Source organism: Pimephales promelas, chromosome 2 (assembly GCF_988280905.1).
Source record: "Pimephales promelas chromosome 2, fPimPro1.hap1.1, whole genome shotgun sequence".
Lineage (NCBI taxonomy): Eukaryota > Metazoa > Chordata > Actinopteri > Cypriniformes > Leuciscidae > Pimephales > Pimephales promelas.
Window position 1 is genome coordinate 11,955,207 of NC_142770.1, and position 12,234 is coordinate 11,967,440.

Sequence of the window (12,234 nt, forward strand, 5' to 3'; positions counted from 1 at the left end):
AACATACAACAAAGTACGTTGCAATAAACTGTACTTTACAGGTGTATTTCCTCCAACAGGGTGTAGGAGATATTTTGTGTGTTGACTGTTTTATATTTTGATTTAAAATGTCATTTATTCCTGATATATGGCAAAGCAAAGCTGAATTTCAGAAGCCATTTCTCCATTTAGTCACTTGAACCTTCAGAAATCATTCTAATATGCTGAGCTGCAGCTCTGGTAACACTTTTTACTATCAATGTTAAAAGCAGTTGTGCTGCTTCATATATTTGTGGAAACCGTGATCCATTTATTACATCTATTTTGAGATATTGACAGCCGACTCTACTTATAATTTTGCTCATCAACCAAATAAATAAATACTTGGACATTAACTATTGATCGGAGTTACCTGTAGGCCTACATATTAGCCATCTATAGGCTTATATCACTTAAAGGAGTAGTTCACTTAAAAAAAAAATTGCTGATAATTTACTCACCCCCATGTCATCCAAGATGTCCACGTCTTTCTTTCTTCAGTGGAAAAGAAATTAAGGTTTTCGATAAAAACATTCCAGGATTTTCTCCACATAATGGACTTCAATGGGAACCAAACGTTTCAAGGTCCAAATGAGAGTTTCAGTGCAGCTTTAAAGGGCTTTAAACGATAACAGACGATGAATAAGGGTTTTATCTAGCGAAACGATCGGCCATTTAAAAAATAAATAAAAAAATGTATAAGCTCAAATGCTCGCCTTGCTCTGTTCTGTGATGAGCGTTAAACATTTTAAAATTAAATAATTTATAATAAAATAAAATGCCTTAAAATTTTAAGTTGATTGAACTGGAAAAAGAGAGATTGATTTAATCATCAGAAACTCAAAATAATAAGTTATCTGAACTAAATAAATTATTTAAGTTGATTTGATAAAAGAAAAAATGTTGTGATAACAAATCTTGAAAATATATATATATATTTTACCGTGTAGCTGTCAATACAGAACTGGGACAAATTTGATTGAAAAGATCATTTGTGTGTTCCGAAAATGAGCGAAAGTCTTATGGGTTTGGAACAACATGAGGGCAGAATTTTCATTTTTGGCCGAACTGTCCCTTTAAGAAATATCTGACCAATGAATGCCAAGATTAACCAATGAGAATCAAGTTTTCTAGAGACTCATGTAATGAGAAGTTAATACTGAGGCCCTCAGCCAACCAGAATTGAGGAATTAAAATAACCTGTAAAGATTTATGACATTTATAGCTTGCAATTCTTGCAAATAACTCGAAATTGTGAGTTTATATCATATAATTCTGAGGAAAAAAAAGCTGGAATTGCAAGAAGTAGCAATTACCCTTTTTTTTTATTCAGTGGCGGAAAACTAGCATAGCTTTTTTATTATTTAAAGTGGTTAATCTTCAGCTAATCACGAGCCCACTGATTCAGGTATTTTCTATATATAATCACAAAATTACATCTTTTGTTCCAGGCCTTAGTAGCTGGCATATTTCATTTGTATAGTCTTTCATAAGTAGCCACCTGCAGAGCTTGACCATTATAAAATGAAAAAGCACTTGGAAACCGAGAATAAGCACAAGAGAATTCGACCAACGCGTCAGCCAAATTACTCGAGCAAATCAATTGTGTATTGCTTGTTATTAATCCACATTTCTTTTCATATTCTACAACATCATATGATGAATTAAGACAAAGCGAAATTACAGGGGTATCTTTGTTAGCCTCATGTTCAGCAAGGTTTATTTGTTCTCCGCAAACCCTTGTTATCCACCGCCCACTCAGCAACCTACACTCAAACATGCATTCTCCCATGTACTCTCGATGTCCTGCAGGCTTAATCCTGGGTTGGCTCGGATTAGCAACTTCCCACGTTAGGCTAATTTAATCAGAACACTGCCTCTATAGAGAAGCAATGCACGGGGGCAGCGTGGCACACTGACATTTCACCTGTACTCGCTGTTTGTGGTGATCTAAATCATTGATATGGATGGTAATTCTGGCCCTCTGATTCCATCTGTGACGTAGGAAGCTTGGTCATCCTGCATCCATTTAGACTTTAAAAATAGAAGCACACACTTCACAAGAATGCCATTATTTCCCGTCTCCGTTTCTGAGCCGCAGTCCCCACGACTGGCTTTTCGCGCTAATGTGCCTTATTGCTTACTTCCTCATTTCCCTGTGCTGTTCGAGTTCACCACAGAGAGTTCAGTTGTGTCCATCCGGTAAAGCATTTACATAGGGGCCAATGAGTTTGTTTACTTTTACAACTTCCCACATATTGGCTGAAGGAATCAGATTATGACTTCCATGAAGAAGGAAAAAGATTGGTTAATTGAAGACTAAAACATTGTTTCCTAGACAAGTTAATTCGTTTTCTGAACTGTAGAGAATGTAAACTGAAAATGTTGCTTAGTGACTTAGCAATATTAAAAGTTATATTTATTTATTTAGGTTAAGATACTCAAGAGTTAGGCAGGTTCATTATTAAAAAAAAAAGATTGTTCTAGAAGTATAATAATCGTACCTAGTGCTTATACCAGAAAAGAAAATGTTTCGAAATATCCTTATACCACTTCTTTTCAAAGGAAAAGTGTATTTTGTTCATGCAAATTAATTCTTCTTTAGTCCTTTTCAGTTCCTCATTAGTTGATATTCAAACAGCTGCAAAGGTATCATGAAGCAATCATTTTACAATACAAAACTGTTTAGATTAGGGCTGTCAAACGATTAATCACGATTAATCGCATCCAAAATAAAAGTTTTGTGTTTAATATATGTGGCTGCACTGTGTATAATTATTTTATAGACATAAATACACACACATGCTTGTATATTTTCATGTATATACTGTATATAGAGTTATATATAATTTATATCATATATAAATATAAATATTTTATATAAATCATATTTTTTTCTTAAATATACATGCATGTGTGTGTATTTATATATATATACAAAATAATTATACACAGTGCACACACATATATTATGTAAACACAAAACATTTATTTTGGATGCGATTAATCCTACGCTATCCCACGACCAATTCGTACGAATTCGTACGAGTGATTCAAAATTGGCTAATTCGTACTAATTCATACGACCTCACTTGTACGAATTCGTACGATTTGTCTAAACCCACGTGACGGATATGTTTAGGGGCGGCGTCAGGGGTAGGTCATTCGTACGAATTTATACGAATTGGCTGATTCGTAAAATATGTATGATTTAGCAAAATCGTACTAATTATTACGAGTGAGGTCGTACGAATTATCCACCTCGTAAAATTCGTACGAATTCCCGTGAGATCGGGTTGTAATCGCAATTAATCGTTTGACAGCCCTAGTTTGGATCAAAACTGAACGGAATTACAGTGTACTTGACATTTAATGAAATTTTGCATTTAGCTATTGTTTCCACCTAAGTTTTCCTGGAAAAGGCTATCCGTTTGCATTCACAGTCATCTCAATGGCACTTGCTCGGCTGGTTTGGAACCACGTGGAAGGATGTAATGTGAAATCTGGCGTGTTTACTCATGAGCACTTGTTTCTGCAGCCAGTCATGTGATAATCACTCTAGAGCTGCGACAAAGTGACGTGGCCACGATGCTAATTGGCTGATGAACATACACACTGTACAGTCCTGAACTGTTGTGATGTCAAAAGCAGCACAGAAAAAAAGTAGGTTAAAAAAACTGTCAATGGAGAAATATGGTGTAGTTACAACATCTACCAGTAGGGGCTCATAGGCCATGGTAAGAATTGAAAACTTGACCCTTTAGGTTGCATAAAGCATTCTGTATGATGCTTTACATCATCATTTTGTGACGTAATCCCCTTAGAAAAATTAAGTGTGAAACGTTGTTTAACCCAGGGTTGAAATGATGCTAAGTATCCAATATCCGGTGGGAGGAACAGCACACTTTGTAATCATGACTTTCCACTGAATCCAACCCTTAAGGTGAGGGTTGGCAAGAGCTGGCAACCCGAATGCCGCACGGGATAACATTTTTAACTAATGCTGCCGGGCAATGTTGCTTGGGCAATTTTCCATTAAAGGAGCTGTATGCAAGAAATTTATTTCAATTATTCATAAGTTTTCCCTGATATGTCACTAGACATTAAGAAATCATGTTCATTTCAAATACTTATAACACTGACAACAGTAGTCCGCCCAGGATATTGTCATTTAAAAAGTGAAGTCGCAGCCCTCGACTGGTGTTGATGTTGTCAAGTTGTGTTTTGTTCTGATGCGTCACCCTCCACCGATCTACCAATCACGGACTCAGTAGTGTTGCGGCATTCGGGTTGCCAGCTCTTCTCTAGTTAAATAAAAAAATTCTAACGTTGCGAAACACCAAAGAACTCGATATGAATCCGAAATACTTAGTTACAAAGTCCGAAATAAATCATTAACAGAAAAAAGCTCACTGTGTCGGACTGCTACTCCTTGCAGCAGCCTATCCTGCAGGAATATCTGCAGCATATCTGGCAACCTCGAGTCATGGGGGAAGGGGAGGATACACTCTAATTTGAAAGTGATTGCAGTACCAGTTTTGGCCACAATCTTGCACACAGCTCCTTTAAGAATCAGAAAAGGTCGCCTAAGTCTCACCTGGTTGCCCATTGACGGCAATATCGCCCAGCAGCATTGCTCAAAAAGTTGCCCAGTGTACCATCAACTTCAATTAATAACTCCTCCCCCTGAGTTTCACAGAAGGACTAAAATGCATGTTTGAGCTGTTTTAACTGAAATAAATTGTTTTGTCTCAAGATGCACACCAGTAATGTTTATAAAAGCTACTCAGATGTCCCCATTAAACTAAGGCCTAATCCTGGCTTAATCTAAGCCCTGTCTGTGAAACCAGGCCATTGTGTTAAGAGGCTAACAGAGACTGGTGCAGTCCATGTTTAGTCATGTCGAGGTATACCAGATCAGAATATTTGATATGTGCAGCATTAATTTGTCAAAGAGGTCTATTTTTGTACTCTTGTTAACCTATATGACACCAAGCATGAGGATGTGTTAACATGCAGCGCTACGTTAATCTTATGCTAATGTTTCTGAGGATACACCTCACTAAGGTGCATCATTTGTTGGATGGGTTACAAGTGCTGTGCGTCAACACACTGAAGGTTCATTAGACGTTTTGTACACTGATATAAGACACTGTCCATGAGGTATTCATACTTAAATGTCTTACTGCAAAAGCACACCAGCAACCTTCTACTTATTACATGTAGTGGCTTCCCATAATCTGAGGCCTTGTGAATTCTAAGAGGCGATCTATTTGTGGGATAGTCCTGGATTGAACCCAGTATTTTTTTGCCCATGTAATACCTTATCAGCATTCTGTAACCACTGTGATAAAATGCATGCTACATAACACCACGGCTAAACAGTTAAGATGTGTCAATCTGTCAGTTATAAATTATGTGGTTAATCACGTCCAGTTGTTCCCCAGTGCACAATGGATCTTTTTGCTTCAAATCTGAAGCATCAGAAAGCTTTTACTAGTTTGAGTTAGTATGGGAAATGTGAAAGCTAGCTTTAGCAAGCACGTTATCTTTCTGGAATGATGACAAGTCGGGAGTTCCTGGGAGTATTACCTCAGAGGGATCGTCATAGCATACAGTAACTTGCTTAAAGGGCAAGGCGGTGGTAAACATAAATAAGTTCACTGTCAAGCCTTCGTTTTGGCTTCGTATAAGGCTAGATTGCATACTGCAAAACTGCTGTCATCATTACTTCTCGTCATTATGTTCACCATGAAAATAAGTGACCAATTGGCATCGTTTTCACTCTAGCGCATTCCTGACCTCGCCTAACAGCCCAACCTTCCTCGCCCCACCACCTGCTAATACGGGGCCAGCTGACAGAAAAAGATCAATGGCTGTACTCATGGTTATGTTTGATCTGCTGTCTGCCAGCACTGGAAAGCGTCATACATTTGCATTGGGGTGTGGGGCCCAGCACCAAAGTCCGGGACTGCATAAGTGTGTAAATGGTGCTATGTCTACTTGGGTAGTGCTAGACGGAAACTAGCATGATGACATATTTTCCAAGTGCTTCAGCATTAAGACATGTGATTCGGAAACCAGCACGAGTCACTCTGTGTAAGGACAGGAGGATATATTTGACTCTACATTTACTATAGACCTTTCAAATGAATATGCTAATTTTGAACTAATTAGGTAAAAATTATTAATGCAAGAGAACAACGCCCATGACCTGTATGCAAATTGCATAAGGGATGTTCTAATGCCATGGAAACAATTCAAACCTGAAACCCCCCCAAAAGCAAAGCATATCATTGTGAATTATACTTTCAGCGCAGTTGGTACAACAGGCAACACGGCTTGCTAAACCACAAGTACTGAGAGCCGGTATTAGGGTGTGTTCCTACAGGACGCATTCTTGCAAGCAAGACAGAGCGCAACACAACTGCGAAGGGGTCTCAAAGTAGTAAATACTTTCAACTTTTTAACACAATGAAGTAAAAACGAAGCACTCTTGGCGTGAGACGATGAAAAATCCAAACGGATCTCACGAGAATTCGTACGAATTTTACAAAGGTGGCTAATTCGTAACAATTCGTACGACCTCACTAGTAAGATTTTTGCTAAATCGTACATATTTTACGAATTGGCCAATTCGTATGAATTCGTACGAATTACCTACCCCTGACCCCGCCCCTAAACCTACCCATCACGTGGGTTTGGACAAATCGTACGAGTGAGGTCGTATGTATTAGCCACTTTTTAATCACTCGTACGAATTGGTCGTGAGATGGCCTAGGAAAAATCAAAAAATAAAACAGCCAACGGCAGCTGATGCAGTGTTACAAAACAAAGGTCAGACAGAATGAGCAAAGCAGTTTAAGTGACACACAGAACACATTTAGGGTAATTGAATGAAAAAAATAAGGCGAGACGCATTTTTTTTAGAAGTGAACTTTAACTTGATACAGCCTTCAGGCGGGAGACACTGCAGATGACGCACAACTGAAGTGCAACAGTCAAACATGTCCACCTGGTGCATGTATACATAGAAAATAATGTGCTTTGGAAAGCAGAAACTTGTTCTTTGTGAACGGTGCATTAAAGGTTTACATTTTATCAGTCTGTGTCCTCTAAGAATCAAACTTATGACTTTGGTATTAATTGAGCCATTGGAAACATTCTAAATTTACTGGGCGAGTTGCCATTGCAGTCTTTTTTTCTTATATTGTGTGCAAACTCACTCAATGTTCTTGCCAAACAAGAGGTTCTACTTTAAGAGTAGAGATGCATGCACAGAATCGTGAATTTACTTTTTTTCTCTCTTAAGTTAATCATTAGGTCTATGTCACAACTGGGTTTGCCCAAATTAGTTTTCCATGCAGTGCTGCAGGGTTGGTTCCACAGTGTGATGCACTCAAAGGGTCAATGTTTTGCATTTAAGGGGAAATAAAATCAGAGCTTTTTTCCAGCTGGATACCTTAGTTGGGGAAAAAGGTGATGGAGGTGGAGAAGGAAAGTGCTTCTTGATTGGTAAGGTTAAGACAAGACATTTGACAGGTGACACAAGTTGCGTCCCAATTCAAAGGCTGTGTGCCTGCGTTCTTCGAAGGCTGATTGCGTCGCCGCAGCCTGGCAATTTGAAGGTGGCCTCCAAATGCGTCCTTCGTTTCCCATGAAATTAAGGATACAACAGATGGATCCTTTGCGGCCTAGCCTACGCCAAAATGTATTGCGCTCCAGTGACGACAGGATTTCATTTGGGAGAATTGAATTACGCTTAATTGAAAGTATTCGGTTTCAACTTACTCATATTTAGTGATACAAATGTATAAAAAATAATAATAATAATTAAAGCTGCAAGTAACATTTAGCGGTGTTCAAGCCTGAACTGCTTGGCTGCTTTAAGGCTTTTAAGCACAAAAGCATCAAAATACATTAAGTTTTACATAGCAAGCATTTAACCACTGAGATCATAGATGGAATAGAACATGTTTTAGCATGATCTAAACAGCCCAGAGAATAGGCCTAGACTGGTTTGGTTCCGATCGGGTTAAAAATCCAGGGACAAGTTTGCAAAAGTAGGTTTTGGACAAAATTCGACATAACGTTTTTTTTGGGGTTTTTTTTTGGCCCTAAATCCAAACCGGAGATATACATCTCGTCTGTCTTGAGCCACAGATTACAATGGTGTAAAAGACTAAGTCAAACTGTCTGGGAGTTATGAGCAATTTAGTACTTTTGGTTGCTGTAGCGCCACCTATGGGCCAATCGGGCTCATACTCCGATGGCCCTACCATCTGGCTGAGTTTCAAGTCTCTAAGCCTAACTGCTTGGGCTGCACGATGCGTTTTAGGGGATTTTTTTCGTGCTTGAACATCTAATAAAAACTTAAAGCGGTTCAAATGTTGACATATCTTACTAAGATGTGATTATATATAGTTAAACTCTTCATTACATACAGAAATGGGCCATGGTGAACACATTTAGACAGTTTGTGAACCCTGTTTTGTTTTCAGACAGTTTAATATAACTTTCAAAAAAGTCCAGTACAAACATTACTGTCACTCAATGGCAGCTGTCACAATTGCTAGACGACAAGTACAATCCTCCGTAGGCTAGACCGTCCCATTTAACAATGCTCGGTCTGCCCTTCGAAGGATGCTGGAGACCGTACAGGAAGTCTTTGGATTCCGGTCAAGGATTTGTGAACTGTCAGCCATTTCTTGATGTGCCTTAGAGAAAAAAATGGGTTCACCCCAATTTCTCTGGCCATAGACATCTTTTCAACCTTTAAAGTGCATCATACAAATGTATGTTATGAGCCATCAAACAGTTTTACAGAAACTGTGCTTTAGAGTTGGTGTACAGGGTTTCACTTTACAAGAGACCCATGAGCCCACGGCTCACCCTTGCTTTCCCAGTCAACTGATTTAACAACCTCACCCTTCGGGAATGTGACACTTTGCTCTGTGGAACGCAAGACCACCACAAACATCACTGTTAGCATGAGGGAGATACAAAGAAAGTTAGCTTGTCCTTTCCTTGCAATCAATAAAAAGTATGTCGTATCTACCTCTCTGCCATGGTTTGTGGAGGACTATGTGTTTGTCTGGGCCAAGTAGGCCTATAATACCTGGAGAAGGTCATCCATTAGCATTCCCAGTAATCTCCATTGCTTAGCTTGCGTAGGACCCCAGGAGGTAAAATTCTGGTAACTAATATCTCTGGAAAGATACTATTTGCAGCCAGATGATCTAGTTATGACATTTACTGGCAGGGACTCACTTGTAAAGGATAAACAGTCAAAACAAAACTGGTGGAGCCATTATTTAATCCCTAATCCATTTAGTACCAGTGCTTAACAAAAGATAGTCAGTATGACTGAAAGACTTACAAGAGGATGCCATCTTAAATGCCCAATGTATAGCTGTCAATCAGGGTTATTTATCAATAGAGCAAAGCTGATAAAGTTCAACCTCAAGGTTTTGAGGTGTGTTGTGGATTTGCAGGTTTCTCTAGAACGCTTGCTCTAGGTTCTATTTGTAGGCATCTTTGCAAGTGTGGGTGGGAGTGACAAAAAAAGGATGTGGTGTAGGGTCTACATCGAGAAACAGCCCTATAAGACTGACCTAAGACCGGATGCTTTTCTCAGAACTCCAGCCATAGTCAATTCCAGTAATTGCAGAACCGGTCTCAGATATGCCTGGTCCGTATGTCTGTGTAGGCGGGAGCGTCAAGCCTCCTCGCCCACTCCCAGCCTGCGTGCAGTATCTCACAGCCACCTGAGAGTCTGAAGCCCTGCAGACTGCAAGCAAAACCAGGTCAGTGCTTTAAACGGTCCTCAAGCATTTCTGTGACACCTATGCAAGTGGTTCCCAACCCTAGACCTGGTGTACCCTCAACACCGTTGGGAACTACTGACTCCTCAAAGGGGTCCAATCCTTCTCCAAGAGGGACATTCCTGCAGAGTTTAAATTACAAAGGTGTCCAATCCTGCAACTGGAGGGCCACCAAGCCGTGTTTAGCTCCAGCACCAATTAAACACACCTGAACCATCTAATCAAAGTCTTCAGGATGACTAGAACGTGTGGGCAGCTGCATTGGAGCTAAATTTCAAGAATGGATACAGAAATTAACATTAATCCCAACCACCTTATTTTGCAATGCGGAAGCGATTTTCTGTAAATGTGTTTAGCCGCTATTGACCTTATGTAGCCCCGCCCCTTTTCAGCGTTGCGCTCGTTCGTCTTTTGACTTCTGGTCTGTATTTCCACAGCGATCTTGCATGAACTGCTCGTAAAAAAATTCCCGGTCGACATTTGTTAAGACATCTGCTTAAACAATGCTTATGATAAACATTACAATGCTCATGATAACTTGAGTTAACTCTACAATAAGTAAATCCACTTCACCAGCTAATTACTCCTCGACAGCGATGCCATAGAAATACAGAACCGGAAGTTCAAAGACAATATTCTAAAGATGACGGCGCCCACGTTTCTCTGGTGCATAAGGTCTATAGGTAACCCTTCAATGTCAATGCCCACTTTTACCTTAAAAATAAGGTGGATAATGTTGGCTTTTTTTCCATTGACATTGCTAGATCAATTTATTCAAATTTGGTATAATTTCTTCAAAAACCTGTTGGTGCCATTGGGATATCTAATTCCTAAGTTACTCAGGGGGTTATACAATTATGAAAAGTTTTGCTGGGGAAGAACTGCTAACCTAAAACTATCCCTTCTTGAGACTTCAGAACAGTAATTAGGACTATCCCGTAGAGGAAGTTTAAGAATAGAGGCTATACTCACACTGGAGATGTAGGAACAAAGGATGGCAAGGGAAACATTGTGAGACACAAATAGAACCTTGTGGTTCCTTAAACCATTAGTAATCTCAAAATATCAGACTTAGCCACACTGATTTCAGACACTGTCAGTCTGTGAAAAAACAAAAAATAAGACTTCTGAATGTCTGCATTGGTTTTTAAGTAATTCATCCCAAACGTAGTAAAAACATGCACGTTATGCAGTGCAAGTAACAATTTAGACAAAACTAGTGAACCCAAAAAACAACTTTTCTCAGTAAAGGACGATTACTACTTTCTGCAAGTGTTCTCTGCCAATTCTGTACAAGTGCCACTGGAGCAAGCTGTAGCATGTTGCCACGCTAGGCATCAGACGTTCATAAAGACACATGTGGTTTAGTCTCGTAAAACTCCAGTCAGCACAAGCATATAGCTCTAGAGCAGCCATGTACCCAAATGAACCTGTACTTAAGCAAATATAGGCCTTTAACTCCACAACGTCCACCGTCTGCAGGATGTTTCTTTCTTGCAGCGTAGTCAAGCTGGATTTCTAACTCTGTTGTTGGCTTGTCAGTTTTTAGAGATCTAGAAAATGTATATGAAGGCAACTTGAGTAGGTTGAAAATTAGCATAACAGCTATGAGGCTTGAAGATGCACAAACAAGAAACAAATGCAATATGGCTTAAAAATAAACTTGTACAAGAATTGGTGTCATTAGCTATGTTTCCATATAAAGTGGCGAATTTAACTTATGCAATTTGAATATCGCCAAAAAAAAAAAAATTGCAAATAAAGCATAATTTCCATGCAGTAAGCCTAAGACAACAAAATCATCACTTCCTGATAAACTGGTGCTAAATAAAAAACAAAATTACTCGCGCCTCAGACAGAACGCGGTAATGTTATCTTGCTTTTGGAGGCGAGTGGCTGTTGTATGGGAATGCAGTCCTGGGAGGTAATTATACTGAAACACGTTAACGACAGACTGGCAGGCATTTCAGAACAACATTTCAGATGCTCTGCAAAAAGATAGGTCCACTGGTTGGTCCAGTTATGCAGTCCCATCGCAAAATTTCTTTTTTTTTGATGCACAATGAGAAACTTATTCAGTAAATTTAATTTAAAGGGATAGATCACTTTGAAATTAATTTTTGGTATGTTTTAGCTTTCCTCAAGGGCATTCAAGATGTAGGTGTCTTTGTTTGTGCAGTCATAATGCAGGTCTATGGTCACCACCTCAATGAGCATGCACAGAGACCAACTCAAACATGATTTAATGTCTCGTAAACGTAAGTACAAATTGATGGCCTAGGACAAGAAACGAGCGGTTTGTATGAGAAAACAAACAGTATTTATATCGTTTTTACCTTTTGTAGCCACAAACAATGTAAAAACGATAGAAATACTGTTCGATTTCTCACAC